General features: G+C 38.1%; 1 long non-coding RNA gene across 2 annotated transcripts; it reads left to right on the top strand.

The window, feature by feature from the left end:
- Positions 1 to 24,421, top strand: LOC131419560 (uncharacterized). 2 transcript variants are annotated; one of them, XR_009223282.1, is made up of 3 exons: positions 1 to 182; positions 967 to 1,043; positions 24,009 to 24,421. It is a non-coding gene; the product is annotated as an uncharacterized LOC131419560 (long non-coding RNA). The 2 variants fall into 2 exon arrangements; XR_009223281.1 differs by lacking the exon at positions 24,009 to 24,421 and adding an exon at positions 3,413 to 3,537.
- Positions 24,422 to 25,768: the final 1,347 nt, after the last annotated feature.

The raw sequence follows: 25,768 nt of genomic DNA, 5'->3' as shown, positions 1-25,768 counted from the left end.
GCTGAGCTGGATTAAATCGGTGCTCTAGCGGGTGGGGCAGACCTGGGCTAGCAGGCCTCAGGGAGAACTCCAATGGCGTCTGTGTCAGCACGCCCACACCAGGCCACAACAATGGCCGCCGCCAATGTCCCAGTCCCTGGAGAGGTCTCACCCCTCACCGAGATGCACTCAGGGACTATTAGGTGAGTCTCTTTTCACCACAGCACTGTGCACCTTTCTTTCTGGTGATTTTAGGATGCTTTCTGAAATGGGTGAGTTTGCGCACGGTCCCTTTAAGAGCCAGTTTTAGTTTCTTTGTGAACCGGGTTTTCTGGGGGTCCTCCCCCATGCTTTAGTAGCAGGCAAAGTCAGATATTATGCCGCTGGTGTCGATTGTGCTGGGTCCACAAAATGCCCCCAGCGGGGGCGCTCCCGGCTCAGGGCCCCGCGACTCCAGGGAGGCTACGGACCTGTGCGCTGCTCCCGGCGGCCGTGAAGCTGGCGGCTTGTGGAGGCGGCGTTTTTCCTCTCCAGAAGGGAGTCTCTGCCTCTTCCACCTCAGTTAGGATTGTCCGTTGTTGCAGGAGTTCCTCTCATCCAGTTTTCAGTTCTGTCTCAGGGGTAATTTTTCCACGAGTAGTTGTAAATTGGCTGTGTCCACGGGAGGAGGTGAGTTCAGAGTCTGCCTACGCCTCCATCTTGACTCCGCCTTTGCCTATGCATTTTAAATTTTCACTTTTTGGATTATGATCTTGACCTGAACACATTTTTTCCCTTAAGCAAGTATCTGATGTAATTTATAGTAGGCAATAAAGGTGGCTTTAAAATATATGCAAATTTTCTGATACTCCTCCTTTCAAGAGTTCTACCCAATGACACTTGAATGGAATTTATGTGAGCCACTTTTTATAGTGGCTCTTAAACACTTGCCAGGCACAATCCTCCATGTTTTTTCTCCTTCTACTGGTTTGTTGTACATGATCACAGTGTCCTTGGAATTCAAGTCTGGAGAATGGTAGAGCCACACATTTGAAGAATCCTGTGTTGCTAAATCACCCCTTGAGGTAAGTTGCCCACCAAAAAGGAACAACAGTGGTGGATTTTACGTAAGTGGGATAAAAATTTCTCATGTCTTTTTCAACCACTGTACATTTTAATAATTGTTTTTTGTTACAACAATGGATTTGTTGATATACTTCATTTACTTCAACTGAGGTTGGGAATGGACTATTACTTCAAAGTAATATGTGACAATTGAAAAGGGTCTATATTAGCCAGTATAAGGGATAACACAGAGACAATATTGAATACTTAGTTAAATAAAATAGTGGTTTGGGGGAAGTTTTTCATATTAGCTTGCATTGAGATAGGGCTTGGGTTCCAAAAGAGGTGAACTTTTAGTTAGAAAAGGACAAAGTAGGAATGAAGATTCAGAATGTATGTTATTTGTGACTTAGGAGAGGAATATTTTACTGTGCATAGAAATATATCTTGAATTTCTACTTTTGAGTAAAGTGACAGACAAGTTAGTTACAAAGTATCTGGCTGAATGAAAACAAACTACAGAAAACTGGATTATTCAGTTAAACGTCAACCTATCAATATGCCAAATTGCATTTGAATTCTAGGATTATTAAAGCTAATATTCAAACTAAAATTTTTGCCAGTCATATGTTAGAGGAGATCACTAGAGAGTGCAATACTAGTTGAGTCCAACAGTATGGGCTTCTAGAAAACAGATCTGAAATGGTCAGGTCTCAGCCTGCATTCAGATAATGTGATAAACAGAACCATGCTGACAACTTTTCGGAGAAATCAACTGATTTATCGTCATATTTTTTAATGTACATAAATCCATTATCAATCTGGCAATTAACAAGATAAATAGAAAATATAGGCTCTTTCTCTGAGGTGCATTTCTATGGTTTTGTGAAATAGAAACAAAACAAAGTTTCTTATGTCTAAGGGCTTTAAAACGTGGCTAAGAAGCTGTTAAGGAAATGGGTCTTATGCATGTCTTCATTGGGCAGAACATAAACTTTTAAACTACGTCAATACACAAATATTCTGAGACCGCTGCACAAGACCTGCAACATGTCACTGTGACAAACTTTACCTCCCTTTAGCTATAGTCTTAGCAATATTTTATGTTTGTGCTTTTACATTTTATCTTTATATCTTATGTTTATATGTTTATGTTTAGCCAAGATGAGCTTTCTGCCCCTACCCCAATTAACATTCTTTGTAATGCAAACCTCCTTCTTTTGTCTTTAAAAGCCCCTGCCTCTTACTCCCTAGTAGGGTACTATTTGGGTTGCTACCCGAATCTGTGTACCGCAAATTGCAACTGTTTGATCCCAAAATAAACACACTCTGCCTCTCATTTTGGCTCTTTATTTTTAGGTTAAGTTTAAATGTTTATGTCCCTCTAAAACTAATATACTAAAATCTTAATGCCCCATTTAATTGTATTAGAAGATGGGGTCTTTGGGAGATGATTAGGACATAAGAGTGGAGCCTTCATGAATGAGATTAGTGCTCTTAAAAAAGAGGCTCCATGGGCCGGCCCCACGGCTTAGCGGTTAAGGTGTGCGCTCTGCTATTGGCGGCCCGGGTTCGGATCCCAGGCACGCACCAACGCACCGCTTCTCCATCCATGCTGAGGCTGTGTCCCACGTACAGCAACTAGAAGGATGTGCAACTATGACATACAACTATCTACTGGGGCTTTGGGGAGAAAAGGGGGAGGATTGGCAATAGATGTTAGCTCAGAGCTGGTCTTCCTCAGCAAAAAGAGGAGGATTAGCACGGATGTTAGCTCAGGGCTGATCTTCCTCAAAAAAAAAAAACAAAAAACAAAAGAGGCTCCAGAGAGATCCCCAGCCCCTCCTACCATGTGCGGACACAGCAAGAAGGCACCGGCTATGAACGAGGAAGAGCGTCCTTACCAAAACACAACCTTGCTGATGTCTTGATCTTGGACTTCTCAGACTTTGGAATTGTAAGAAATAAGTTTCTGTTGTATAAGCTACTCAGTGTATGGTTTTTTGTTCTAGCTGCCTGAATGGACTAAGACATGCATAAAGTCATAATAAGCTTATGACTTGAAAAATAGACCTCAATAAATCAAAAAAAGGAATGAACAAATGATTGAATGAGTTACTAACATTAACATAAATAGGATGGGGGAGGAAAGTAGTGATATTGAAATCAATGGTTAGTGCCACGGTAGGCAGCCTCACAAATGGGCCCCAATGATCCCTGCTTTTTGCTATTCACCTCCTTGTGTAAGCCTCTTCTCTTGAATGTAGGCTGGGCATATCGACTCATTTCTAATAAAGTTATGAGATGTCACTTCCAAGGTTAGGTTACAGAACAATTGTAGCTTCTGACTTGGGCCTCTCTCTAATTCTCTTCATTGCTTACTCTGAAGAAAGACAGTTGAAGCGTGAGGTAAACTATGGAGAGGCCTATCCGGCAAGGAATTGATATCTCTGGTCAACAACCAATGGGGACCTGAGGCCTGCCAACAGCCATATGAATGAGTCTGGGAGCAGGTCTTCCGGAAGTTCACTTTTGATATGGCCAACATCTGGATTGAAGCCTTGTGAGAGACCCTGGGCCAATGACATCTGGGCTCTTGACCCTCAGAAAATATGAAATAATAAATGTTTGTTGCATTAAGCCTCTAAGTCTTGGGATAATTTGTTCCACAGCATTAGTTAACTACTATAAATAACTTCCTCATTTTCATCTGAGGTAACTCCTTGTTTTTGAGGGCCTGATGACCAGGAAATGAAAGTCCGGGCCTCAATGACATTTAAAGTTATCACTTTATCCATTATTGTGAATACTATCATAAATGTATACTTTTCTTCATTTACATAAATATGCTAGGAGGATGGTCACCAAACTAAAGTACAAAACTTGCTCTATTAGATAAGTAAGCATCACTTAAAAACTCAATCCTATAAGATTCTGATTAAGTTCATCTGAGCTAGTATACAAAAATCTGGATATTTTAAAACATTTCACAATGATTATGGTGTAGAGCCAAGTTTGAAATGCAATGTTAAATTAGTGTTTTATATTATTAATATAATACATGAAAACATTATAATATACTCTTACTGGAACATAACTATTGTAAAGTCAAGTGCAATATATGACGGTTTGTTAATATAGCTTTTCATATAAAACAAGGACCGTAAAAAACATATTCAGTTAGCTTCAATGTAATGCCTAGGTTTGTAGTAAAACAATGCTAGTCTACCAATCAATAAAGTAATATAAACTGAACACCTGTCAGGTTCTTCATTTGATCCCATAAAATCCCTCTCTCCCCCCAAAAATCCTTGTGTTAGGTATTTTATATTAAATTGGGATTTGGAGAAATAAATTTCACTCCAGGTTCTGTAGACAGAAAATGGCAAAAGCATGATTTGTATTGGAGCACATCTAATCCCAAATGTACTACATCTTGTGAACTGTAGAGTGCTATGCTCAGTAGTGTTAGGTATGTAATAACATTACAAGTATCATAAGGTGAGGCAACTCAGATTTCCATTGTTTTGATTGCATCTTGAGGCAGAACTTACTGGGTGGATCCATTATGAGTCAAATTTATACTTATCTGGAGAGCTACTAGACTTCCCCTTCTCAGCAAATCAGATTGTTTCTTACCCTAATGTCATATGTCATTTCAAAATAAGGAAGAGAGGGCAAGGGGAAAATGCAATGTTCAATGAAGAACTTGAAATATTTCAAACAATTACCATTTTCTCATTTATCCACATATTTGGGGAGCATGCATTCTGTGATGACAATGAAATGATATGGCAGCAATGAAAATGTCCCACTCAGATCTCCTGCTGTGGGGAGGGAAATTGACAAAAGGCCCCAGTTACCGTGTTCTGAATCTACCATCATGTTAGCGCTAAAACCACACTCTGCACAGGCTGCTTGAAGCTAATAACTGAGAGCAGCAGGATACAGTAATGCAGAACCATACACGCAAAATGTAAATTCCCTCTGATGGCAGACTCTGGCTCCAGGACTCTTCATTAGCCTGGGTGAATCTTTTTTACATCTGTGCTACAGTCTGAATGCCTTCCTACCCAACTCTTTTCTCCCACTCTCCTCCACAGAGGTAATATGCACTATGGTCTGAAGGCTCTTCTCACCTCCTTTGACTTCCTCCATTTTTTCTCTCAGAGAAATTGTACTGAATAAGTCTTTGTCAGTCTAATCCAGCTTGGGTGTCTGCTTCTCAGAAGATCGTAACTAATGCAAGTGATGCCAAAAACATCCTTGTGGAGGGGAGTGCCAAGGATGTGCAGCGATTCAGGCATTTGAAAGACACATGGGAGACTACATCAACATAGACAGTGGAGTTAGCTTTTTTGTGTTAAATTGCACCAATACACTGCTGAGAGACAATAAGAAACCTAGACGTACTAGCAGTTAAAGACTCAGCGTGAACCGCAGAGGGGCTCTTTTGTAGTTTTCTAAGAGGCTATTTTTCTCCTGCAGTTGAAAAGCATATGCAACTTATCAGCAGACTAACGACATGATAGATTTAACATTTCAGAAACATTTAAATGTTTGGCCAAGGCAAGTCTGTCATGGTAAGATCATGACCTGGGTTTGGACAACTCGAGGTCTTCTAAGCACGGGATAGAGAACATTTGGATGGATGCTCCGGAAGATGTTGACTCAGAGCTTGTAGATGTGACTCACCCTTCCCTAATATGACATACAACTTCTGCCACGGTGGAAGATGCAGCAGCCATCCTTCCCCTTTAAGCAACAAATGCCACATGGAGGAATTGTCCTCACCTCTTCTGGCTGCCAGGACAATAAGTAGGGTTAAATCTCAGCACATATATGACCTGCCAAGGGAGGTAAAAGTCTAGACACTGAAGATGTTGCAGGAATTAGATAGCAAATACTGGAAGGACCAGAGAAATATCCTGAGATTAAATTTTGAGGGTGCTTAATCAAGGAAGCCAGAATGTAAGACTGGATAAGCAAGAATGTATTGACTTGGCATTCTCTTGGGGTATTGAATTTAACACCCTTGCAAGGACCCCAAGCAGTGGAGCAAATCCGCTGGTCTCCTGGCTTGTTCAAGACTGGAAAACAAATTACCACTGTTTAGTGAAGTGAAGATGACTGGGTTACTCCAACAGACAGTTAAGAAGGAATAAAAAGGCCAAGGGAAGTGGGCAAGCAGAAATGCATATTTTAGGAGAGACCAGAAGACTTACCAGAGAATTATTACCTCAGTTCCTCTGAGGGTCCAGAGGACACATCGGTCACCAAGGCCCTCAGGGAAGTGTGGGTGAGAGGGACACCAGCATCACTGACAGCAGAAGAGGCTGGCCCCATTAATACCCAAGGGAATGTTGTGCCCCCAAAGACAGGCCAGAGGACAGCACTTACCTGGCAGAAGCCAGGAGACAGTAATTACCATAAGAAGGTCTAGGGGGCTTCTAATGATGAGCATGGGGTCAGGAGGGCTAAAACTGACGGGCAGCAACAAACAACTGCTTAATACATACAAGCAAAAATTAAGAAAAATATAAAAAAATGGAGGAGCAGGATGAAGAGGGCAGTTTCTCCAATAAAAAGTCACAATCGCTTATCCAGTTAGATTAAACCAATTTTCAGTTTAGGAACACTGCTCTAGCCCATATCCCAGGTGACACAGAAGTCAGCTTTGTGTGGGGCCACATTTAGGATTAAACTCTACAGAAGATTCAGACAGTGATACAAGTTGCCTTGCCACGTGGGCCATATATGGTGGTAGAACCTATGGTATTGAAGGGTTCAGTAGTAGGAAAAGATGCAGTGTGGAGCTTAGGGCAAGTCCTAGAGGTAGAATTCAAATGCAGGCCTCTTGGATTCTGGAACAAGTCCATTCCATCCACGGAAGAGTATTACACTATTTGCAAAATAGCTCTTGTCAAGATCCTGAGCTCTTCTAGAAGAGATTAAACCCTTGACCATGGGAGATCAAGCGTCATTGTTTCTGAAACTACCTGTTCTGAGTTGGGTTCTGTTAACCTGCTAAATCAAAGTAGAATGAGCTCAGAAGCAGTCCATCATATCATGAAAATGGTACATTGAGCCCAAGCAGGACCAGAAGGCACAAATTAGCTGCATGAATATATAGCCAGACAACTCTGCCATCCATCACAACTGCAGCAGTGTCCCTCCCCAAGCTCACATCTATAGCTGTGGGGTGGGTGTGGAGGCTGAAGGAGGAAGAAATTACCTGAGCTTGGATTATGTTTGGTTCACACAGTAGTTATGTATGAGCTCAAAAATCACCAGTCATTTCATTATAGCTACATTCAGACCTTTTCTTAAAAGAGAATGGAGAGGAAAAATCTGAATAAGAAGAGCTATGAATTGTTTATTTGGTTGTTCATGTTGTTTGAAAAGAAATTGGCCCAAAGTGAGAATATATAGATTCTTAGGTGTTGACTAGTGCCCTGGGCTTTTGGTCAGGAGTTTGTAAAGAAAAAGTCTTGAAGATCAGAGACAAGGGAGTCCTGCTGGGAAGAAGCACAGAGATGGATGGATGACAATGACAAGGAAGTGTTAAGATTATTGTATCATACATTAATACCCGCCACAAAGCATTCACCAATGAAGAAGCACTGAAAAATCAAGTATATATATAAATGAGTTAGTCAGTTGATATTAGTCACTTCATTATTGGCCATTCTTGAATGGGCATGATGAACATATGAAGTGAGTGGCCAGAATGGCAGTGATGGAGGCTATGTACATGTCCAATAAAGTAGATTCTCACTTTCCAAGGCCAATTTTGGTACTGCTGCCTCTGAATGTCCAACTTCACAGCAAAGACAGTAAGGGAATGGGCCTATGATCTTGGGATATGCTAGTTGTATCACATACTTCACTATCCAGAACTAGCCACCCTCACAGAATGCTGGAGTTTCTTTCTAAAAATACACCTGGAGTTCCTTCTCAGAGTCAATACTCTGAAAGTATAGGGTGCTGTTATTCCAGATGCAATATATGCATTAAATTAGAGACTTGCATATGGTTCTGTGATTCCCACCAGAAAGAGAAAGTGAGTCTGGGAAACAATGGTTAAAGCAGAGTGGTCCTTCTTACCATCACTCCAAATGACCCACTGGAATTTGTGGGGTTTATGTCCGTACCAGTTAGGGCTCTGTGGATTTGGAAGTCCTAGTCCTTAAAGAGGGCATTCACTTGCGTCAAGATTTAGCCAGGTTTCTATTGAACTTCAAGCTATAGCTGCTGCTGGGGCACTTGGGAATTCTTGTGTATATTCATATGAGGAGTCCCCATCCCAACAGGTGTAACTGACTCTGATGAGCAGGAGATGAGAGAGACAATTTTAAACACTGGGGCAGGAATATATGTGAGACCCAGGTTAAGCACCCAAACATACTTCTTTGTCCTGTTAAAACTATGAATGGACATGTACGCCAATTCTAGATTAAGAAGGTTAGAATAAACAAGAGTTTAATGACCTAGGAATGAAGGCTTGAATCATACCATCAGTTAAGCCACCAAGATTTGCAAAGTTAATAATTAAAAATGAGCGAAATTTAAAATTAAAAATGGAGGAGAGAGAGGATGAGTACTACTGTCAACCCTGAAATCAAATGCAGTGAGAGGGTATATAGTGCTTACCGCTCACATCTCTCTTCTGAGTATTCTCTCAGGCAGAGAGGCCTGCAGGAATCATGGAGGAGCTGCTCTCTAAACCCATGTGGAGAAATGGACCTGTGCACAAGGTATGGACTATGGCAGGCATAAACTACACCTGCTCATGCAATGTAATTGACGATTGGTCCCAGCTGCTGCTCTCTGAATCTAGCAGTGCATGTACACTAGGCCAAATATCCCAGGGGCTGCTCCCAGCCAGTGACTGAATGCAGCAAGGACATGGATGCAGGTCCACTTCTGCAAGACGCGGGACTCTTCTGATGGGTGGTTTTGGCTCAAACACTCCGCATCAACCTTACAGAAACTTTCTTATAACTGCACTGTAGTCTGAGACTTTTCCTACCCAATCATCCTGCCTTCTCTATCCTTCACAGTGGGTCAAACCTGCATGGCAGTCTGAATCTCTTCCAGCCTCCCCTGGTTACCCCCACTTTCCCTCATAGGTATTTCTCCCAATAAATCTCCTCCATGACTAACTCTATCTAACTCTTGGCATCTGCTTCTCCAAGAACCCAAACTATACAGATGAAAGTCTAAAGTCTAACTCTAAAGATATCACATTTATTGTCATAATTTCCACCCTATTCTCTCTGTATAGTGCTAGTCATTGTGGGGAGTACTTTAATTGATCAAGTAGGGAATACGGTGTTGTGACTTTTTTTCTTCTCTCTTGTTTGCCCTAATGTAAACTGGCGTTTCGTTAAAAATAGGTGTATAATGATAAGCTTTTAGTGCGTTGATCTTGATTTGTTGTTTAGTTGATCTGAATGCCTTCGACTGTCATCATTTAATCTTAAAATATTGAATTAAATATCATGTGCTTGTATTAACCTCAATGTCATAAGCCTATGATATTTTAAATCAACATAACTTGTTTGACATGATCCAAACATTATTAGAGAAAAATATTATTACCCCAGAAGATGAAAAAAAATATGGTGTGTTGCATGTGGATGAGTGTGTATTAGATTCTAGTACTTTCTATAAAACACGGCACCCTAAAATATATTCTTTCAGTGTTTTATATCTATGCGTTATTCAACGCTCTTTAGATTGAAGGTAATACTTTTGTTACTTGAATTGGCTTAAATAAAATTGATAGAATAAAAACCAAAAGGAGTCAAATCAAAAAGTGGAAAGTTTAGCAATGCAATTGGACTCAGTAATATTGGTAATCATGGACATAAATGCTTCTAGATATTTCTATCTCCTTTCTCTTTAATTCTCTGAATTGTTGTTGCATTTTTTCCTCTCCGAATGTTGTCTTTAATTTCATGCTTCCAAAATCTTGAGATGTATATTTTAATATTTCTGCCATGTAAGATTTTTGAAGAATTAAGTTGGAACAATTGCAGAAATGTGCTCTGATTTTTTTAATCTTACATCAGGAACCCTCTCCTGGACCAAGAACTTGTAGCTAATGGGACTGTAGTAAAGTATGAAAGGTTTTTCTAGAACCACACGGTTAGAGTAAAGATAGGAGTAGGACCCAGTAGAAAGGACTATTCCAACAAGAAGGAAGAGACTATTTGCAAACAAACAAACAAAAAGAACAGAAAAAATATTGTCCGCTACATTCTGCAATTTTTTATGTGTGAGGAAGATTAGCCCTGAGCTAACATCCGATGCCAATCCTCCTCTTTTTGCTGAGGAAGATTGGCCCTGGGCTAACATCCATGCCCATCTTCCTCCACTTTATATGGGACGCCACCACAGCATGGCTTGATAAGCGGTGTGTTGGTCCACACCCGGGATCCAAACCTGCAAACCCCAGGCTGCTGAAGCAGAGCTCACAAACTTAACCGCTATACCACCTGGCTGGCCCCTGAAATTTATGTCATTACTCCAGAGTTTATGATGTAATAGATAGATGTCAGAACATGACCTTTAGGATTAGTGTGATAAGCTAGACTGGGAATATATTGTGAAAATTAACTGTTAAATATGAGAGCAAGTTCAGGGATGGTTTGATCAAGAAGGTTTGTACTCAATAGTGATTTGTAAAAATGTTTAGTTGAGTATTTTGTTTGAAAGAAGGGCAGAATAATAATATTATTATGAACCAGGCTCATATGGTCATTCCATTATAAGTCATAAATCATTCTAAGTTGCAAAATATTTATCAAATACAGTTTGGAATCTTTTGTTGATGAAGATCTAAGCACAGAAAGATTATACAAAATTTTAATAACTTAATATCTCACCAGATTTATCACATCTTTCTCTACTTTTCTGTACCTCGTCAATGTCATTTCACTCATCATATCATACTGAAGCTATTTGTTTATGTATTTGCCACAACTGCTTGACAGGGAGTTTTTTTGAAGGTAGAGACACTTTTTTATTTATATCTATATCCTTTGTATTCTATAAAATGCCTAGTATAATGTTCACTCTGTAAAAATTTATTTTTTTTAGTAAAAAACTAACTAACTAAAAACAGAGATTTATTACCAGACACTCAGGATTCATCATTATGAACAAATGGAATTTGAAGAGAGGGAAAACAATCTATTTAAAGGTTTCTAGGTCCTAAACAAGAGAAATTTATGCAGAAGGGAAAAGAAGGAACATACTTATTGGGAGCATCTTTTACGAAGAACAAGTTCAGACCTGCTCAGTATTGAGTCGTTGAACTATTGACCACAACTAAGGTCAAGTGTGATTCAGGGTCTAAAGCATACTTAGACATTTAGGAGAAAGTCAAGAGGGTGCAAATTCAAAGCTGACAGATGTACAAGAGCAGAAACCATTTCTCGTTTGTACGTAGCAAATATGAATTCCCTGCACTATAATAAAACTAGATTATATGCTGTGATGATAAAATAGTTAAACTGTGTTTTCTGAACTAAGACATAGTATAAGTTATAAATATGTTTTAAATATAAAGTAAGTAAATCATAGAATAGTAGGAAGCAAAGATATAGGTAGAATAGTTCAGTTTTTAAAACGTGTGCTCTTTAAAATACAAATAAAATCAAATAACAGGTAAGAAAAAGCAATTAGTACGTCTTCAGATGGTTTTCATTTTTCCTGTACTTGATACTAATACAGATAACTAGAGGAGTAAAATGTGTTTAATAACTTAGGTTAAAATCTAACTATCCAAAACAACATGAACAATGTAAGAGAGAGGTGAGTTTTTCATGTGAAATATAAAAAAATACATGTAAAAAAGAAATAATGACAATGATACACTGAAGCACAAAGCTATAATTATGTTTCACTTTTATAATACTAGGCATAATTCCGTGATAAACGATGATAAAAAAAAATATTCCAGGGATATAGTCTTTATCTTCACAAGATATGGAAATCTTAAGGCATCAGGTATTAGTAAATTACTTCTTTCTAGACAGCCTGCTAGATGGCAGGCTCTAAATGGCAGCCTGCTGCTCTGGGAGAATTAATTCAGTGTGTTATGTCTTTAGAACACACAAGCTAATGTCAAATCAGGAAATAATTATCACATAATTAGTTTTATTAGTAATAGTAATATATTCGTATTATACTCTGTAATCAGCAAAATTCTTTCAATAAGTCACTCAGTAAAAATAAGTTAAATACTTTGGAAGCTAATTAACTTTGTCAGGCTACTAAGCACCATTTACCATACTAAAGTTGCAATTTACTAGATAGCAGAAGTTGACTTAAATGAGACATATGCAGGTCTACAATTCAAAACTATTATAGATTTTGTGGTCTCTGAAACTCATCTGAGAAATACTCTTACAAATATTTAAGGAAAATACATTTCTATGGATTGTTATACTTATTATCATACTATTGTAACCAAGACTATGTACTACTCACCACTGGGTGCCAAGCAGAGGCTCCATTGGGTGGCTTCTAATGACACATTCAAAGAAGTATTCAGAACTAAGCCCATGAGAAATAATAGAGGAGAAACTTCTGAGTGCTAGCGCATATTTCTTCAAGGAACCTTTCATGGATTTGACCTTGTTCATGTACAATTCACATTTTAGAATTTCACATAATAGTGTAACACTTGAAATCAGAAATCATGCTTACTTTAGTCTTTTTCCTTCTTTGTCACCGTTAAGAAATAATCACTTTCAGTTTTTTCAACCATGACCATGACAAAGAGGAAATCAAAAAAAAAAAAAAAATCCCCAGAAAAGAACAGATGAGACTTAGAAATTTTGTTCTTTATTTTAAAAAGTCTATACTGCACTTGAGTTTTCCTAAGGAAATGCTGACGCAAAATAAAAGCAAATAAAAATAAAATCACGTATGCCTTGCTTTATATTACAATATAGATTTTTATATCTTCAAGCAATATTTTTTAGTTATTTACTTGGGGAAGATATCTGAAAACAAAGATGTGCTAGAAATTGGTAAAATCTGTGAAGCCAATTTTATTTTATGACATCATATCTTTATGGTACTGAGACTGATCTTTCAATACGATATTTCTGAATGTTGAAATTAACGATCATAGGTTCTTAAACGCCACAATACAAAAAATGGACATTTTGATTGACTGCAAATAATTGTTATGAAAATATAATGAGTGGTGACAGAGTAAAATATCATGTTCACAATATAATACACAGATTTGTAAGACTGAAAATGACAAATTTCAATAAATATTTTGGTCAACTTACAAACGCCGTTGAGATGACAGAGAGGCTATAGTTTGGAAAATTAGTAGAAAATGATATTTTGAAGTAATATTATGAATACGTATTGATTATGGGAAATCTGAAGCATGTTTAACAGATTTTTTTGAAACCTTCTTAGCATCAACATTTCCACATTTTCTGAAATAATAGACTTATTCTGCGTCTCTCCCACAGATATTTTACTCAGTTATTTCTCCTAAGTTTCTAGATTCTGATAATAAAAGCCTCGATTATTTTCCAAACCAAAACTCTCTCTTTGCATTGTTCAAATGCTATGGCCAACACTATTACCCAACGACCAATAGGGAAAAAAAGGATTGGCAGTTGGAGTGTAATCCACATTTCCTTCCCTTAAGTCACCCGGGGAGAAATGGTCTAGTCAAATCGCCTTCTAAACACACTAACTGAATCTCTTGATAGCGTTTATTAACAGATGTTTACTTCTATGAGATGCTTTAGCAAGATATACCTGATCTGTCTAGGTTACTTATGGCAAACACGCCAGGAATTGATGGATTTGTGGGGTATGGTACTCTGGAATATGTTAGATATGTAATTATCAGTATAAAAAGTGTTAGTATTTCTTGATCTTGCTGGTTATAAATTTATTTCCTCTTAGCTACAAATTCAAGTTTTTAGACTACTCTGTTAAAATGGATCTGGGTCCTTTAAATATTTGTGTTTCCTATGCCAGTTGGCATAAAGTTTTGTCAGCAGAGCACACTACTGGAGAAAAAGAATTTTGTTTCCTATTTCTGGTGTGCTAGGTTTGCAGGTTCCTGTAGTGTTCACAGCTTCTCCAGCGCATAACTCTCCCAGCACATGACAGGCAGCAATATCAGGCAGCCAGCAGCTTCCTCTAATACTTTCCATCTCCTGACAGTTGTAGAAGAGTGACTCTTTCCCAGTGCCCATCTCATGCAGACAACTGATTCCCCCAGCATCTCTCAACCATGGGCTCTTACACAGTACCTGGTTGCTGCAGTGCACAGTGGCTAGCAGAACCCCGCAGTAAAGATTTACCCAGTACCACGTACCAAGGCGGGTTTCTGGCAAGTTTCAGAGGGCACATTTCCAGCAAGTTCTGCTAGCATGGCATCACAGAACTTCTGTCATCCAGTGAACCCTGGCTGTGCCTTCTCCAACAGAGTTGGGATCTCATCTCTGGGAGATGTGGGTTATTCCTTGGGTAATCTATCTCTGCCACAGGGTTAGTGATTGCTCCTTAAATCTGTTACTTCCTTATCTTGATTTCGCTTAACTTTTTACTAGCCAATACCTCCTTAATCTAATCACTTGTTATAGTTAATGATTCTTTATATTAAACTTACCCTGTTCAAACGACCATATGGTTTTCTCTCCTGATTGGACCCAGACTAATACAATGATCTAAAAAGCTCTCTTTGTGAAAGTGATACTCTGATTACATCATGTAGAAGCTTACATGTTAAACTTGGACCAGTGTGTGTCTTAACGTGACCAGGATCTGAGGAGATAGATTGGTGGTCTCAGACTCTGCCACAGTCTGCCTGTGTTTTGTAATTACCTATAATATTTGATCTATTTGGTAGAGTTTGATTCTGAATAAGATATCTGATTTTTGTGAGTCTGATTTTACAATCCATCCCTTTGTGTTATTTATCTATACTCTAAAGGAAGGAAAAATCATTGTAAAAATTACATTGCTAACAACTATAAATAAGACAAAGGGACAAACATTCACTATCACAATATATTACAAAAGTATTAATGCAAGAGTACTGGTATTTTCCAAATAAAATATAGTTTATGGCTTAAACAAAGGAAAAGATAAATTTACAATATTTAGATAGATATTTTGGGATATGAATATATTATATCTTTACTTAGCTCTAGAGGATCCTTAAAGTTTGGCTCCTGGGTAATGTACTAACATCTCTTCTCCATTCCCCATTCAGGAACTCATACAAATATACTATCAAAAAACATGTTATTTTGGGCCGGCCCCATGGCTTAGCGGTTAAGTGCACGCGCTCCACTGCTGGTGGCCCGGGTTCGGATCCCCGGCATGCACCGATGCACTGCTTGTCCAGCCATGCTGAGGCCGTGTCCCACATACAGCAACTGGAAGGATGTGCAGCTATGACATACAACTATCTACTGGGGCTTTGGGGGAAAAAATAAATTAATTAATTAATTAAAAAAAACATGGTATTTTATTATAAATTTGGTGTTTTCAGCACTCTTTGAATAATGAAAGTGAAGACAGGCAAACTAACAATTGTGTAAAGATGAACTTAATTAAACATGTGATTGATAATAGTATTTAATAAAAGGTAAGAAATAAGACACATGGTTAAAAATTAAGCAATGTGTATTTTGAAATCTTTCCTTATTTTTTCACCCACAATTCAGAGGACTAAAAACTTACTAATTATCTTGTGAAGAGTCAATGAAATAATTAATGTAAAAATGCTCTAATAATTTATTTATTTATTATTCAGACTATGACAACTAATCTACAGTAACAATCAATTCTAAAACTGTGATGGCTTAAGATAACAAAGGGTTAGTTATTGTTCACACTACGTGCCCATAATCAGGCAACTCTCTCTCTTCTCCTTACTCTAGGGCTCAGGCTGATAGAGCAGTCATCAGACTAAATATTGGCATTCTCCTTGGCAGAGTAAGAGAGATCTCTGGACAATCTTATATGCACGCTTAAATGCTGCAGTTTGGAAGTGGCACTTGTTACTTCCACTAACAATTCATTGGATATAACTGGTTATGTTCCGCCTCACTGAAAGGGAGCCAGAAAGTGTAATCGTGTCACAGTCCTGAAACAGAGAAGCAGAACTATTAATAAAATCAGAGTAATAAATACTGTAGTCTACCTTCTGGTCACAGATCATTTCGTTCAGGTTTGAACCTGAAACAAAATAAACTGACTTTTTTCACTGAGAGGCACCTAAAGTCCAGGATCTCTTCAGGATGTACAGTATATCAGGTAGAGCTGATCCAGACATTTATAAAATTAAAAGGCAAATTACCTGCCCTCTAAACACCGAATATATCACAATAAACACTCCCATTTGAAAAGAAAGAGGAAGAGGGGAAGGCACAGAAGTCACTGGTTTAGAGCAAAACTGATATGCTGCTGGGCAGTTATTATGAAGGCCCCCTGCATTGCTCCCAGTGGGTGAAGGGTACCCACATAATATTCCTCCATGGGCCCTCCATGATATTCCTCCAGGGGGCATGGAGGATTTTTGCTCTTCTCCGTTCTTACCTGACTAAATCTGAAGTGGGCATTGGAGAATATGCTCACTTGGTAGGCTGAGCAGTTTTCTCATATCCTTTGCCAAGAGTTATATCCACAGTGCATTTTGAGAACGTTTTTCAGATTCACTATATTTCTATGCTTTTTTGTTCCCATGAACATCGCTTTTGAATTAATTGCTGATAATATAAGCATATCAATCTTCGGTGGATAAAGTCACAGGTATCTTTTCTCTGAGCCAGTTTATCCAATTTTAAGTTTAAAGTTAGCATAGCAACCTTTAAAAGTATAGGTTATTGTCACTATAAAATATATAAGAAAATATAATATGGTAAATGCTCAGAAGTTTTTCTAAGGAGAATAAATTCTGTTCTCAATTTTTTGGTTGTCTCAATAAGTTTATCAAACAGCTTAAGAAAAGATCGTGAGCAGTCTCAACCATGAGACATTGTATTTGTTCTTATTCTCTTCAGTACCTCATTCAGTCCAACTATAAATCCTCACTCAGAATATTACTTTTGTTATTTTATTATAGATTTTATAAAACCTCCCCATAATAATCGGTCAGCTCTGTGATGTAAAAGCCATCATCAATATCATGCAAAGTGATTGGAAGCCTGGGAATATTTTCTGACAAAACATATGTAACTCCTAATTATGGGTTAGTGGTGATTCGTACCTAATTGAGTAGAAATTAAAGCAATACACCATTTTAAAGCGTAAAATAATTATTCTCACTTAAATTCTTTATACAAAACTCATAATTTTCTAATTTATATTGACAATGGCTCTAAGGCTTTAATGAATTTTTTCATCAGGATAAACACACCCTGGAAGGTTATCTATTGCTGAGAGAGAAGAGGTTATATGAGGGCACTAATCATCTACCCTGAACTAACAAATGCCAGTACTGCTAAGGCCTCGAGCAAGTTAACTGTTGTAGAGATGAAACTTAACCTGAGCTAACCATTATTATAGGTCCCCAAAATATAAATACAAATATATATGATATATAAGTATGATATATCTATGCAAGTATATATATACACACACATGCACAAACAGAAAGAGAGATATTTCTGATAGAATTACTCTTTAATCTATATTATAATCCCAATTTCTATTTTATCTTATAAACTGGTAAAATAGAGTAGACCACATGATTTGCCCCATTCAGTCGTTTGTCCACTTTCTGGTTTGCACTCATACCCTGTCCTTGTTTCAGCTTCTAAGACCTCTTTGCAAGGCTAAAGAAGCAGACCCAGGCCCATATTTCTATACCAGTTGCACGGAGAAGCAATCCAAATAAAATACTTCAATACAAGAGAATAAACCACAATGAATATTTACAGAGGGCAATCCATGTTGAACAGCTTTTGTTTGTCTTCTTCAAGAAAATGTTCCAAAATAATAATCATAGAGGAAAAAATAATTGTATTGCTTAATTTAAAATTACATTAAAAGTTTTCTTTGTTAAAATATATACTTGATATCTAATTATAACATTACAATACTGATAAACTCAAAACAAATAAAGGGTTCTTGGTAAGCTCCTGTTGAGTAATATCTACTCTTAGGAATATTCAAATATTCACCTGCATATTCATCGTTTTCAGTTGAATATCTTATACGAAACTCAAACACAGTATGTCTCAACTAAAACATCATTCTATTCTCCAACATGCACTTAGTCAAATAAACAAATAATGTTTCCCATATTTATAAATGTCACCAATGTTCAACAATTACTGAAGGTCAAATCCTGGGAGGCATGATTAAAAGTTTCTCTCACTATCTTGAAATTTTGAGGTGGGAGACCAGGTGAAGTGAGAATAGAAGGCTAGAGACTCTTTTAGCGACTCTTTCCCTTTTTTTAAGTCTCCAAAGATACTTGGTAAATTGTACAGAATTAACATTCCCCAAAAGGTGCATCCCTTACTCTATCTAGCATTTATTCAGGTTGTATAATTGGAGAGGGTTTAGAGACCAGAGAGTGAAGACAGCCTGAAAACCAGAGAAAAACCCAAAATAGCCTCTAGAAAAGGCAGCTCTCTGTTAAATTGATTGCTTCCAGGCCTTTCTGAGTGAGACTAGGTATCTGAACTGGGACCATGCCTGTCCCTGGTAGGATGAGCACAAATATCTGTAGACATGCAAAACAACAACAACAAAATGAAGTATACTAGATACTGCTCTGTTTCTCTGCTTTGAACTATCAAGATCTGTGCAAAAAATCATGTAAATAAGTCAGGCTTATTAAACTGGGTAGGCCGGTTGCAAACCATTGTTACGTACGCTGACCTTGAAGGTCCTCCAAGGGGTTTCAGACTTTAAGAGCACATCAGAAATCCACTGTCCTTATTTTGATCCAGAGTTAAAGACAGAATTTTTCCAGTCCAACTGTAAATCAGCTCTATTTCCCCAAATAACTGGGTAAAGGTTTTTTCTTTTTAATATCAAGTGACTGAATATTTGTATTGGACAGAAATTAAACGACATACTTTGAATATGTATATACATAGTGCTCCTTTTTTTTGATCAGTTTGGAAATTGATTGCCTACTAAAGATCTATGATTCAAACCTTCAATGATTTATGCAATATTAATTGGATTAACACTGATATTCAGAAATTCCAAATTTTTTTTTTAAAAAAGTTAATTTCAAAAATTGTCCTTGCAGTAAATGCTAGTTAATGGTAATACTTTTTTAGATGCTTAGAAAGGGAAATTCATTCTTCTTTTTCTTTTCTTTTTTTTTTTAATTGGGAGATGTCTTCTGCAAATGTGAGTGCGTGTGTCTAGCAATGAGTGATATATATTTGGAAATTTTCGTTATGGCATTTAAACATTTTTTAATTTTATTATTTTTAAATAAACCCATTTTTAGAGCAGTTTTAGGTTCATGGAAAATTGAGTGGAAAATACAGAGAATTTCCGTATAGTCCCTGCTCCCACACAGGCAGAATCTCCCCCAATATCAATATTCCCCAACAGAGTGGTACATTTGTTATAATTGATGAATCTACATAGACATGTCATTATCAACCGAAGTTCATAGTTCACATTAGGGTTCACTCCTGCTGTTGTACATTCTATGGGTTTGGACAAATGTATAATGACAAATATCCACCATAATAGTATCATACAGAATAGTTTCACTGCCCTGAAAATCCTCTATGTTCTGCCTATGCATCTCTTCTTCCCCTGGCAACCAGTGATCCTTTCATTGTCTCATAGTTTTGCCTTTTCCAGAATGTCAGTTGGAATCACAGAGTTCGTAGCCTTTTCATGTTGGCTTCTTTTACTTAGTAATATGCATTTAAGGTTCTTCTGTGTCTTTTCATGCCTTGATAGGTCATTTTTTTTTAGCACTGAATAATGTTGCATTGTCTGGATGTACCACAGTTTATTTATCCATTCACCTACCGAAGGACCTACTGGTTGCTTCCAAGTTTTGGCAGTCAAGAATAAAGATGCTATAAACATCCTTTGCAGGATTTTGTGTGGACGTAAGTTTTCAACTCATTTGGGTAAATACCAGAGTGCGATTGCTGGATTGCATCATAAGAGTAGGTTTAGTTTTCTAAGGAACTGCCAAACTATCTTCGAAAGTGGCTGTACTATTTGGTATCCCCACGAGTAATGAATTGGGGTCATTATGGCTTTTTTTCCCTTCAGTTAGAGCTGGAGCTATTAGGAACCTCAGTGACAACCTCTAATAATCCCCCTAATAATAGCTTAAAATAACAAGTTCACATGTAGCTGGAAATCTCCTGTCCTCTCCTCCCCTCCCCTCTCTTCATCTCTCCTCCTTCCTTCCTTCTTTCTTTCGTCCCTTCTTCCCTTCCTCTCTTTCTTCCTTCCTTTCCTTTCTAATAAAAGATAATGGAGATTATGGTGGCCACAGTTTGGGGGTATAAATGAACCTTATCCATGGAAAATGGCAACGCGTGGGATTAAAAATGTAGAAAGGAGGATACCATACCTTAATCTATCACCCAGATCATCCAGAAGCTGGTATTCTGAACTGCTTGAATAATTTTCTTCTTGAATTGCAGAAAAATTTGTATCCTAAATCTTCTCCATGAGATTCATATTCTCCATTAAAACAGTTAATGTGGGAGAAATTCCTAGAGAAATGACTAATGAGAAAGACTTCGAGTAGCCAATTTCCAGCTCTGTTTATGATGCATTACATAGTCTGGACAAATTGCCTGATCATAGTATTTTTCTTTAGAAAACAAGTTCAAATCCATAAAAACTCTAGTAGAGAATTAATAAAATTTAAAGAGATTGATTCAACGATAGAAAGAGTTAAACTCTGGGAATCCACCATATCTAGGTCAAAAGCCTCGACAGAGTGTCAATTTGAACAGTCAACAGTTCTGGGAAAGGAGCCAAGAGAGAGAGTACCAAGAGAAACAGCTGTAAATCTTAAGAATGAAGTTCTCTCTGCTCTAAAGGACCACCTTACTTACCCTTCTCTTTTTAAATTAAACAATATTATAAACTGTGAGGCAGATGGTGGGGACCTATCAAAGGTAAGGGCAAAAAGCCTTAATCTTTCTCTCCAGATTCATGAAAATATCAGAACTGTCTGAAGGAAACCAGAGTCCAGGTACTCTGGATAAGTTTTTTTAAAAAATGGTGGGACTACATTAAAAAAGAAAGACTAGTTTTTAGAGAGAATAGGGACATAAATCTGAATTTGCTAGGTTGAGTTAAGTGGGAATGTTTTCATGTTTCCCTGGGTGTGTTTTGGAATTAAGATATGCAACTGTTGCAAAAAGACCATTCTTGACTAGAGCACATACGGTACAGGCCACTGATAACTGAGCATTCTAAATGGGACATCTCAGAGACCCTAATTCTCATCAGAATAGTAAAAAAGAAAACAATACTGAATACTAGGGTTAGTGAGTAAAATTACAATTATAATCCAGAATTTGGAGGAACCAGGAATGACATAATCCACTATTTATTATTTACTTGTCTAGATGGCACCTGGAAATAACCTCTGGGTACTAAACAACTAAATGAAGACATGCCATCCGTATGAGTTCTGGTACCCAAATTTCCAACGTAATGGGGGTTTCCCTACACCAGCAATTCTGCAAGACACCAATTGGGTGTCCAAGAATTCAGTTTCAGTTCAATTATGACACTACCTACCCAGGGATAGCATCAGATCCCACAGTTTAAGGCTCAGTCTCACAAGACTGCCCCCCCCATTTCAAATGTCAGTCACAAGCCCGGGTTATCACCTGTGCTTCTGACCAACCGCCTATAGATTGAGGTTCCAACAACCCCCTCTTTGGGTTTGATTAATCTGCTAGAGTGGCTCACAGAAGGAGAAACACTTCCTTACATTTACCAGTTTCTTAAAGGATATGATAAAGAATACAGGCGAACAGTCAGATGAAGAGATACACAGGGCAAGATCTGGGAGGGTCCTGAGTGCAGGAGCTTCTGTCCCCGTGTAGTTGGGGTGCATCAGCCTCCCCATGGGTATATGTTCACCAACCTGGAAGCTCTCCGAACTCTGTACTTTTGGGATTTTATGGAGGCTTCATCACATAGATATGATCAATTATTCATTCCATTTCCAGCCCCTCTCCCCTCTCTGGAGGATGAGGAGGTCAAGCTGAAAATTCTAATCTTCTAACCATGGCTTGGTCTTTCTGGTGACCAGCCCTCATCCAGGACCCCACTTAGAGTCACCTCAACAGAACGAAAGATGCTCCTAGTGTTATTATCACTTAGGAATTTACAAGGGTTTTAGGAGCCCTGTGTTAGGGACAGAGTAAAAGACAAATATTGGAACATTAGCATCTCCAGTATTCTTATGACTTAGGAAATTACAAGGATTTCAGGAGCTCTGTGCCGGGAACCGGAGGCAAAAACCAATATCTGTATTTTCTATTATGTCGCAAATCTATGGATAGCAGGACATTTAATATAACATTTATTTGGAAAAATCTCTTTACCTTTCAGTTTCTTTGATCTGAGAAATGCATTAACTTCAAAACAAGTATATGTTGACTACCAACAATAGTTTCACAATATTTTGGCAAAACAAAAAATTCATATTTCCTATTTTGTTACCAGAATGTATAAATTTGTAAAGTTTCATAATCTTAAAAATCAGAATATAAACAAGCAGACTTTGAAGTTGGGTTCTCTAGGAAACAGAATCTGAAACAGAGGTGTATGTCCAGGAGATTAATTGAAAAGTGCTTTTTGGATGTACATTGTAGAGAGTGAAAAAAAGCAGAATTGGCAGAATGAGAATTTGAAATAAGATTTGGTTACAACAACTGTCTCAGCTAATCAAACTCAGAGCTCTAGAATGAGGATGACCCTGCAGATTTGCCCCATATTAAAACAAAGGAACTTGGCCTTTAAATCTCTTGCATTGACCAGTAATTGGATGATGGCTTCTTCGCTAAGAGGGATAACTTTGGGCAAGAATACTTTCTTCAAATTAGAACAATTCTGGAGAGGGGCTCAGTTGATAACTGTCGCCTGCCAATACTCCCAGCACCTGGGGAATAAATGATTTATTCTAGTAGCAGGGGAACTCTAAAGCCCCAAGAGCATCCAAAACAGACCCTCTCCTCGTGTTCCTTGGAACCACTTATTTGTATAATACGTTAGGGAAGTATATGCTCCATAATTCCGGTCAGCTGCTGTTCCTGGAGTATTTACAAGTTGATGTTTAGTGGGATGAACTAGTCTCCACTGCTACGCCTGGTCAGTGTTATATTCCTACAGTTGTATACCTGTAACTGCTATTGATGTTATCCTTAGTCTACTATCAAGTCCAGATTCCTCTCATGTTTGGCTCAAATTTTTACTGTTTCAAGGGTTTATCTGATGGCCTGACTAATAAACTCATCCCTGAGTGATCTGAGTTCCTGGTCACCAAGCACTTCTCAGACTATGGTTACTGAAGTTTTCCACTTACTGACAAAATCGGGCAAAGGAGAGATGAACAAGCGGATCACTGGAGAGTCTGACTGTGTGATATTAGTCCTATCATGTCCTAATGATCAATGTTAATTACCCCTAAGGGGAAAGTAACTCCTTTTCTTGCCTATTGTTCTCTTGCAATGGGAAGCCTGAAGTAAGTGAGTGGAAACTAAGTTTAATTGGACTCTTGCTGTGCCCGCTGAAGGAAGCATTTTCCTCCTGGGAACCAAGCCTTCTAAACAGAGCCCACAGTTGTGTGGATGGGAAGGGCAAATTCCCCAAGTATGACACTAGGAATGCTGATAAGTGAGGCCACTCCTACTTATGTCTCTCGGATTGCACACTCATGTGTTCTAATTATTAGAGGCACAGAACCTCATAATTGTCACTGACTTAGAATGTATACTTTATCCTGGCAGATGGATCCCATGCTCACAGGATATCATATCCAAGTGGCATTTCAGTTGCACCTTCAAATGGCCATCCCTTTGCCTGATTAAGCCAGCATCTTCTGAGTGCCAATTGGTACAATATGTGATAGAACTCTTGGATCTTAAGTCGTGTGTTGCAAATTTTTTTTATATAAAATGAGCCCCTTAATCCAATTCAGTATTATTCAGAATGTGTCGATGAAGTAAATACTCTGTCATTCAGTGGTTCTGGTCAAGAACCTGTGTGAAGAAAAGGTGCCATGGTCTGAATGTTTATGTCCTCCCAAAATCCATATGCTGAAATCCTAATAGCCAATGTGATGGTATTAGGAGATAGGGGTTTGGGGAGGTGCTTAGGTCATGAAGGTGGAGCCCTCATGAATAGGATTAGTGTTTTTATAAAAGAGACCCCGGAAAGATCCCTCACCCCTTCCATCATGTGAAGAAGATGTGATCTTCTAATATATCTCACTTTAGGCCTGGACCAACTAGTCAAGTCAAGCAATTCATTTCGTTTGGATGCACATGTGCGTGTTTGTGTGTATGTATGTGTGTATATTACATACGTTCCTTGGGCTTCTCTTTCTTCACAGAATGAAGGTCCAGATGCAATTAAAAAACTGGTCATCAGAAAGATTTCCCCTCTTCACTGACTTTCAAGGTCACCTCAAGTAAGGCTGTAGTGTCCCCAAAATATATTTTCAGTTTGTACTGACATACCAAGCCAATCTAATGCCATATATAATATATATATGGCATATATATATTATATATATATATATATAACATACCAAGCCAATCTAATGCCGTATATAATATATATATGCCATATATAATATATATATATATATAATCTAATCTTATATGCCATACTAAGCCAACCAATGTGTGAAACAAGTAAGGTCTTTTTCCTTCTTCATCTGCTGGTCATATTGGAACCTCCAAAAGGACACAGGTGTGAGCTGATGGAGAGGCACTGGTACACCATGGTAGAAGATGTAGGGTCTGGCTACCTGCTCATATAGTTTACTTGCATCCTCCAATCTTGTTTGTGAACTGGATTTGCCACATTTACCTTACCATGGAATGCTGCCTGGCCCATACAATATTATTACTTAAAGGGTGCAACAAAGCTTAGTTCATGATTGGCAGTTCTGGCCACACGGTCGTTTGACGTTCCTTGGTCAGACACTTCATCTCTACCATCTCTACTTATCTCTACCAGGTGTATAATTTTCCTCTGCAGATGGCATGTTTTTTATCAATAGCCTAGGTAGCCACACTGTGATTCCCCTGTTGGGTCTTGCTATAAATCTGACACCTTGTCTTCCTGTAACACTAATACTTCTAATACATAGGATCTGCTGGATTGGATGGCAAAAAATAACACGAACTTTCATCACACACTGACCTTCTGCAACACCCATTTCTGTTCTGGTCCCCACTCAGAGGACTGGCTGACTTTTGTGTCATTTGGTATATTCAGTTGTGGACCATGGTAATTCCAGAACTTGAAGAGGTCTACCAAAGCTCTTTGCTTACTTTTCTTGTAAAAAGTGTAAGATGTAAAAATTCATCTATTACTTTAGGGGAGTCATCTGGATACATCTAAATCCCAAACCACTGGAGGCCTCATATTTTTGCTGATGTGGAATCCTCCTGCATCTTTGTGAGGTTTATTCTCCACCCTCTGAAGTATGTCTTACCAACACTTTTAACCTACTGGTCACTTCTTCCTCTTTGGGAGA

The sequence above is a fragment of the Diceros bicornis genome, chromosome 21 (assembly GCF_020826845.1).
Source record: "Diceros bicornis minor isolate mBicDic1 chromosome 21, mDicBic1.mat.cur, whole genome shotgun sequence".
Classification (NCBI taxonomy): domain Eukaryota; kingdom Metazoa; phylum Chordata; class Mammalia; order Perissodactyla; family Rhinocerotidae; genus Diceros; species Diceros bicornis.
The sequence above is the reverse complement of the archived record's forward strand: the minus strand, read 5'-3'. Positions and strand labels throughout refer to the sequence as shown.